At 32.4% G+C, this 8,482-nt stretch overlaps 1 long non-coding RNA gene across 1 annotated transcript; it reads left to right on the top strand.

Moving 5' to 3' along the window:
- Positions 1 to 373: 373 nt before the first annotated feature.
- On the top strand, positions 374 to 7,622 carry LOC143046681 (uncharacterized). The gene is made up of 3 exons (XR_012969226.1): positions 374 to 528; positions 6,621 to 6,851; positions 7,386 to 7,622. It is a non-coding gene; the product is annotated as an uncharacterized LOC143046681 (long non-coding RNA).
- The last annotated feature ends 860 nt before the right edge of the window (positions 7,623 to 8,482 follow it).

Raw genomic sequence — 8,482 nt, 5'->3', positions numbered from 1 at the left:
CTCCACTTCGCTTTTATCGTTAAATAAAACTATAAACTCAAACTCTTCATTTGAATTCATTTCCACCAAAACATAAATTCATGCGCCAGGCCAACTCAGTGACATTTATATACGACTTACGTGTGATAGAGGCTACGTCTGGGGAAATTAATTGTCTTATCTACCATTTTAAAGAATTATAAGGATTAAAGGCATTATTAAAGGCACTTTTTGTTGAATAAACTGGACCAAGTTACTCATAAACATATAAAAAGTCCTCCTTTACATTTTATACAAATTGATTATTGGAAATATCTGCAGAGTGATTGTGGCAATTCTGCTATTAATTAAGCAGCGTCTACTTTTAGAATACAAACCTAAATTGATTTAAACGAATAGGCGTTGATCATAATTCAGTATATACTGACTATCAATCTGTGTTACCATCAGTTGTGATAAAAGTCGTGTACATCATGCAGAAAATGGACATGTTATGTAAAATGTTTTTCATTTTATGGATCTTTTTCTGCTTTTTAGTTGCTGAAAGTGGTACGTTATTTTGTATTCAGTTCATGTTGTATTACGTCTGTGTAAATATAAAAGCATCATCTTGTTAATGAAAAAATATGATAAATTGTATCAAATATTAATGATTTGAATTGTTGAAAATCCAGGATACACATGTTCTGTTCTGAAATACTTAAACATAATTCCGACTTCATTGCATAAGAGACTTTTTCCTGAGAGCGGTACAAAAAATATTAAAAATCTTGAAAGTTCAATACTAAATACTAAACCATCAGAACAAAGTTTAACTTTATGTTAGCAAGTGTCAACATATGCTAAGTAACCATACAATTATCCATACACGAAATGATTGATATATGATTTATCATTGCAAGCTATATTTGCTGAAATGTTTTACGAGTTTTTTATAAGACACTTTGTGTTATTGTTAAAGTTGGAAATTTAGGGCTATAATACTTCGTATGTTCATAACGTTTGTATTCAACGTATTTTATCGGATATGTTTTGTACCATCAGTGCTGTACTCCGATGTCTTATCGGAAGTCGACACAACATGCAAACAGCAGAACAACAAGGAACATATTCCATCAACGACAAACACCACAGGATATCAAAACAAGCTTATGTAACTAACATGCAAACTCGAACTTTATACAATTATTTTCACAATATTCGTCCAAAAAATTTTCATGACAATGATGGTATGAAAAGACAATCTTATAATTATTTGGACTACAAACGATAAACCATAACATATTATTCAACTTAAACCATGACGGAAACATCAAAAATAACTCCATTAATGTTGAATGTACAAAACACCGAGACACCCCGCACAGCAATGCAAATGCACATTCAGCATAACAGTCATATTCGGGAATATGCAAATGATCGTATTAAAAGGCGATTTTATAATTATTTGGACAAACGATAAGATATAACACATTATTTAACCAAACTGTAACAGAAACATCAAAAATAAATACATGAATGATATGCAAAATACCGAGACACGTCTTAATTATTACAATGTAAATTCACTCTCGATATAACAGTCGTTTTCGGGAATAGGTCTCGTTCGGTAATTAGCAGACAGACGACATAGATGTAAAACCACAATCTAAGACGTGGTAAAAATGTCATGAAAGTTAGTTTAGACACAGACACATCGTATAGATCAACCAATTTGTAATGGTGTCCATAAAATTTACGGAGTATCATTTTAAATCTTTCCTCCTAATAACTCTGTTGGTGCAGTTTCTGCGTAAGGAACACACTCCTGTATATGAAGTCCTTGTAATGTGAACAAGCACGAGCATAATGTATCAATTGAGATATGTACACACCATACGACAGGGAAGAGGGTATGTTACTGCAGAGAAATGGGAAATTGATAATTGGGAAGTTGAAATCATTACGTTTGTCATAGATTTTATTGTGAAGTCGCACATCTGTGTCAATATTGAGGAAAATATCAAGGTATGCAGCAGTCCTTCTTGTATCAATAGTATCTTTAATTTCAAGTTCACTGGTATATGAGATGCAAATTCTGAATGAAATATGGGTTATTCAGTGATAGGACATCATCAATATAACTTAATATAAAATTAAAGAACTTTGCAAGGCGGTTTTTTCTTTTTGTCGTTTAGAAGGTGCCAAATGATTACTGCTTCATACAAGTACAAAAGCAAGTCAGCCAGAAGTGGTGCACAATTAGTACCCATTGGTATACCGACTGTTTGTTGAAATATATTCAATCCTCCAAAGTCAACAAATATATTGTTGATTAAAAATTCTAGCATTTTGATTATATCATCTTCACTATATTTTTGATAAAATCAGCGTGGTTCTTCACAAAATTAGAACTATTTTAACCAAAAACAGGAAATTTATACCTACGATTCCAATTTTATAGAAAAAGCTCTGTTAAATGAGATGCGGAAGTTGAACGGTAAATTGAGCATGGGGAGTAGCAGTATAAAGCGTAGAAAAATCAATATAAACCAAACAAATATGTTAACAAAGAAAAACGAAAATGGCACATAGATAAAGTACATCAGCAAAAATGAAAGACAAGAATACAAAAATTTACCACAGCAAAATGACACAATGAAGGCACGTAAGAGCACCGATCGACGTCAAATGGATTTCACCAAAAATAGACTAAACATTAAAAGTAATAATTTACAAAGACAGATACAATGAATATAACTCTGCCCTTCAAAGTTACTTTTACTGTTGAAACTACTGGGCCAAATAAAACCAAACTTGTCCTAAATCATCCTTAGGATATCTTGTTTAAAAATGTATCCGTTGACCCCGCCAATCACCAAAGGTGGCCACAACGGCTAAAAATAGAACATGGGGGTAAAATGCAGTTTTGGCTTATATCTCTGATACTTAAGCAATTAGAGCAAAACTGACATGAGGTGTAAATGTTCATCAGGTCAAGATCTATCTGCTGTGACGCATCAGACAACCCGTTGTTAGGAGGCTGTCCCTGAATTGATTATTTTAAGGAAATTTTGCATTTTTTGGTTATTATCCTGAATATTATAATAGATAGAGATAAACTGTTCACAGCAAAAGTGTTCAGCAAAGTAAGATCTACAAATGAGTCAAACAAGACAAAAATGGTCAATTGACCCCTTAAGGAGTGATTGCCCTTAAAGTAAATTTTTCACAATTTTTCGTAAATTTTTGTTATCTTTAACAAAAATCTTCTCCCCTGAAACTACTGAGACAAATTTAATGAAACTTGGCCACATAATTCATAAGGGTACCTTATTTAAAAAAAAAATGTGTCAGATGACTCCGCCTACCAAACAACATGGCTGACATGGCTAAAATAGAACATAGGGGTAAAATGCAAGTTTTGTCTATTATTTTTTAACCGTAAAAGTCTGAAAGGAGCAAATATTTTCAGAATAATGAGCTCTACCAATTGTCCTTATACGTCAAAACTGTTAGACAAATTCTTATATGAGTCATTGACAATAAATGACAATTTTTTTTTTCATTTTTACCTATTATCATTAAAATTATGATATTCAGAGAGAAACTTTTTTTTCTGTTATGCCTTATATGATTTTAATTATATTAGATAATTAACACTTTAAATCACAAAAATTATCAGCAAGACAAGATCTATTAGTAAGTCAAAGAAACAGACTGAAATACAAGATCAACAAAATAGAGATTTTTGTCATGAAGTCTATTCTCGTCTACAATGTTGGAGAATGTCCTTTGTTAAATATGCACAAAAACTAAGGTGAGCGACACAGGCTCTTTAGAGTCTCTTGTTAGACTATCCTAAACCTGATCTAATCTAACTTTTATAAAGGGTTTGCAACCTTAGTTGAACAACATTCTCATAAATAATGACCTGAAAATTTACATAATAAATGTAAGCTTTAAATAATATCATAACAAAACAAGTAAGATGAAAGGACAGAGGGCACCCTCAGTAACTCTAGTTGTTGCTCCACAAGAAGATAGTTCCTTAAGATTTCTTGCAGTATTGCAGTTTTTCGATGCTGTTTAGCATCATTATAAGTATTCTAATTGTATTACGATATTTAATATTGCATGACGTACCTAATTAAATAAAACAGTATGTACTTTTGTATTTATATCAAGAAACAGGGAAGAACAAATTACATGTCTACACATGCATTCGAATCATAGACACGACTGCACTTTAAAAAGGTTTTACAACAACACAAATCGTTGTGCGTATGTTTGACGTATCAACACATGCTACTTTCCGTGTATAAATTATAAACCACGAGGTGCCAAAAATGCATCGCGAAAACATAAACTATTGATTCGCAATGGACATAATTATATATACTATTCTTTATATTTATTTGTTTTTGGCGTTATCGATTTCTGACTATTAAACAGCGGTATATGGCTTTTTTAACATTTTTTTTTATTCGAGCGTCACATATGAGTCTTATGTAGACGAAACGCGCGTCTGGCGCAAATACAAAATTTCAATCCTGGTATCTATGATGAGTTTATATACTACTGTAGCCTTTATTTAAGAATTGATCTTACCACAGAATCAATATGGTACAGTGCAAGTCATTAAACTATTGAAAAACATCATAGAAAAGTTAGTGAAGTAATTATTACTTCAGCAGTTTATGTATGAGCAAGATTTTTGCAATTGGTATGATGATCAAATTTCACATTTTGAATTTTAAAATAGTTATTTATGCATTCCATCAGGAGGATAATAAAATTTCACTCTAATATCAAGACAATCAAATTTCTATGGACTTTTTTTTATTCAATTTAAATCAATTATTGGAAGAACAATTTTTTTTACAAACATTTTCTTCATTAAGGCATCTATAGCAAACATGAACAACTTTTAAATGTACATTCTCTTTGTGTTAAATTGTCACAAAAGTTATATAAAACGCATACAATAGGTAGGTCCAGTAGTAGGAGTCTACTGGAATGACGGTCAGGGAAATTAGAATTCCACCCGGAAAATGAGGGTATATTGAACTATATTTGATATGTACAGACATTTGTCTTTCCAACTGGTCATCCACGGAGAAGTCAAAAAGTTGTTGCAAGTTTTCTTAAAGTTCAGTGCGTGACACTCTCTCTACATAAAAATCTTTCTACAAAAGTTAGCATTTTTATTTGTGCAGCGATTTTTTGATTATTTTTTCTTGAAAGTACAAGGGAGATAACTCTAAAAAGTCTGCAACTGAAATTTTTTTAAAACTTTTTTCAATATTTCAATATCACCTGCCATGGAAGTAACGTCTTCATTCTGACGGAAGGTAGCTGCATACTAATATATATCTGTACAGCCACACGGATCCACCCCCACACTTTGTCAAGGTTCAAACTGCCGGTCAGAAGAAGACCAAAGTGAGCACATTTCTATTCCAAAGTCACCTTTGGGGAATACAACATAGGAAAACACAAGCTATCCGACATTGAAACATATACACTGCATCAATAAAACAAGAAACGTTATCGTCACAAAATAATTTCAATTTATGTTATCCATTAAACTAATCCCACTATCGTTATTAGTTGGAAGTGAACTTGACTTAGCTTGACTTAGCTGCTCGTCCCATTATTTTTTTTTAACCATTTGTTATAACAAAAAAGCGAAAGATACCCAAGTCAAAAAGAAAATATCAAATTCCATGGCAAAAGAAATGAACATCGACGACAAAATAAACAGCCGTCAACAAAATACAACATTGAAACCTACTGACTGAACAAACGAACACAACAAAAAACGGGTTGATTTTTTTTTATGAAATGCGAATTCAAGAATGGAAACGACAATGCATTTTAAAGTGTTTACGGGTGAATTAGGATTAGCTCGCTCATCACCTTTTTTGAAAAGATATTTATTACCTTGGCCCCACAAACCGCTGCCAAATAATTTGTGTATATTGACAACTCCTGAGGTATTTCACCTCGATAAATAATGGACATAAAAAAAAGATAATTGCATGTATATTTCTGATAACACAGTTTTAATACTTTTGTATCATTGAAAGTGAAAGCGAAAGTAAACAGTAAATCGAGTTCCACCCATTGAAATGTTTAAAATAGTTGTGATGTCGACATGGAATGAGCATTGTGTTAACATACCTACGCATAAGCATTGCCCATACCTGAAAATATTGAATTATCTGCTTACAAAAGTCTTTTTTAAATGGATGTGACTGAAATCTGAATTAAATATTCAGCACATAGACGTTTCGGCATGTTTACAGTGTGTACATAAACAGCGTCTTCCAGACGACAGCTTGCATTAAGTTAATGTTCATCATGACTTTCGATCTAAATGAGACATTCTGAAATCCTGTACCGGTCGGATCATATCACGGTCAAATTAGTATTTGTCGAGTTATTGTGTATTGGCTGAGTTACTCCGTATTGGCCGAGTTATACCGTATTGGCTTAGTTATTCCGTATTGTCAGATTTATTCCGTATTGGCAGAGTTATTCCGTATTGACCCAGTTGACACTTATGTATTGTACAGGCATATTACATCATATTTAGTCTAATAGCATATCAGAACTAGTTAATTAATACTGTATTTTATTTTATATATACATTGAAGATACCTCGGAAGTTGCAAGAAACAAACCAACCAAGCAGTCAACCAATTCGAGCGATTCTTACAGACTATCTCATAATGCTGTGGATGGAGAGTACTCACAGGGGATGACATCGTCCGCTATGTTTTGTACAGATACTGGTTCTGGAGATGAACCATCGTGGTGGGCAGTGGATCTTGGTGCCATTTATGACATCACCAACGTGATTATCTTTGGCAGAGATGACTGTTGTGGTATGTTGTACATATCGTTGGATGCGTACAGACGAATAGCTTTCTATACATAATTGTGGTATTTTGCACAATTCATTTCTTTTTTGCTGATTATAAATGTTTTAAGAAGCAAATATAGTATAATTCAACTCTACAAATTGAAGCACTGTTATTTCAAATAGAGTAAACAGGTGATAATTTTATTCGATTCAGGACAAGAGATTAACATATAACTATGTCGTCGCTGCGGTATAGCCATTTGTTCTAAGGCGGCGTAGAGCAAACACTAATCAATCAACCAATATAACAACGCCATTGTTTTTGTAACATTTCTTACTTTAAATCAAATTGTAATTTAATATGTTTTTTTTTGTAAGCGCAACGTTTTGACCTGTCTACGAACAATTGGCAGATTGTCAGACCTTGAACTTAATCAAATATTTAATGTTTTGGTGGGAATTTAATGCATTGGTTATTTCTGGCAGGCTTGATATAATTTTTTTAGTTTTCCAACTTTTCTTGTTTTAATTTCAAATTCAGTTCTCATTCTTTCAGTTGAGAGACTTTCGAATTTCGACATTGAGGTGATTAAACCGTGTAGAAACAAACCCAATTGGTTTGAGGACGGTGTCATCGAGTTGTGTTATCATCAACAAGCACCAACTACATTTTTAAATGCTACATGCCATAGCAGGATGATTGGACAGTATGTTCGCATACGGCTCAATGATCCAAATACGTTATCACTATGTGAAGTTGAAGTGCATGGGACATTTATTCATTTTCTAAGTTCAGGTAATTCTTCAAGAAACTATTCTTCATTTAGTCATTTTTAATTATAGAATCATCCAATACCTCACATTTGTTAAACGTTTTAATTTAACATTTTTTTAACAATGTTTTTATGGATTATTTAGAGCCATTCAGTTGAACACTGGAAGTAACTGTATTTGTCATTATATGATTTGTCTTAGGTTAACGACATGTACATCGACAAAGCTGTGGTGATTGTATGCTCGAAAAATATACGCATACGGCTCAATGATCCAAATACGTTATCACTATGTGAAGTTGAAGTGCATGGGACATTTATTCATTTTCTAAGTTCAGGTAATTCTTCAAGAAACTATTCTTCATTTAGTCATTTTTAATTATAGAATCATCCAATACCTCACATTTGTTAAACGTTTTAATTTAACATTTTTTTAACAATGTTTTTATGGATTATTTAGAGCCATTCAGTTGAACACTGGAAGTAACTGTATTTGTCATTATATGATTTGTCTTAGGTTAACGACATGTACATCGACAAAGCTGTGGTGTTTGTATGCTCGAAAAAAACTAATTTAACCCTCGACATTCGAAAATTGCATATTGTATATACAACAAAATGTTAAACAGACACTGAAAGTATTAAAGATTAAGATCAGCTTTGTATTACCTTTCTTCATTATCATTTTATTTCGACTTAGATCAACTGACTATTAACGCCCAATACAACACATTCATAAACAATTGCACATGGAAATACGATCAATGTAGGATTTTGTTATGGGATATTAAGCTGTCAAGTTCATGTCTATTGATTTCACTCAAATTCACCTATTGGACTTATAATATACCCAAACGTATATTCAAATTTGAAAAATAGT

This window comes from Mytilus galloprovincialis, chromosome 9, assembly GCF_965363235.1.
Source record: "Mytilus galloprovincialis chromosome 9, xbMytGall1.hap1.1, whole genome shotgun sequence".
In the NCBI taxonomy this organism is placed as follows: domain Eukaryota; kingdom Metazoa; phylum Mollusca; class Bivalvia; order Mytilida; family Mytilidae; genus Mytilus; species Mytilus galloprovincialis.
This window is presented reverse-complemented; position numbering and strand designations above follow the sequence as displayed.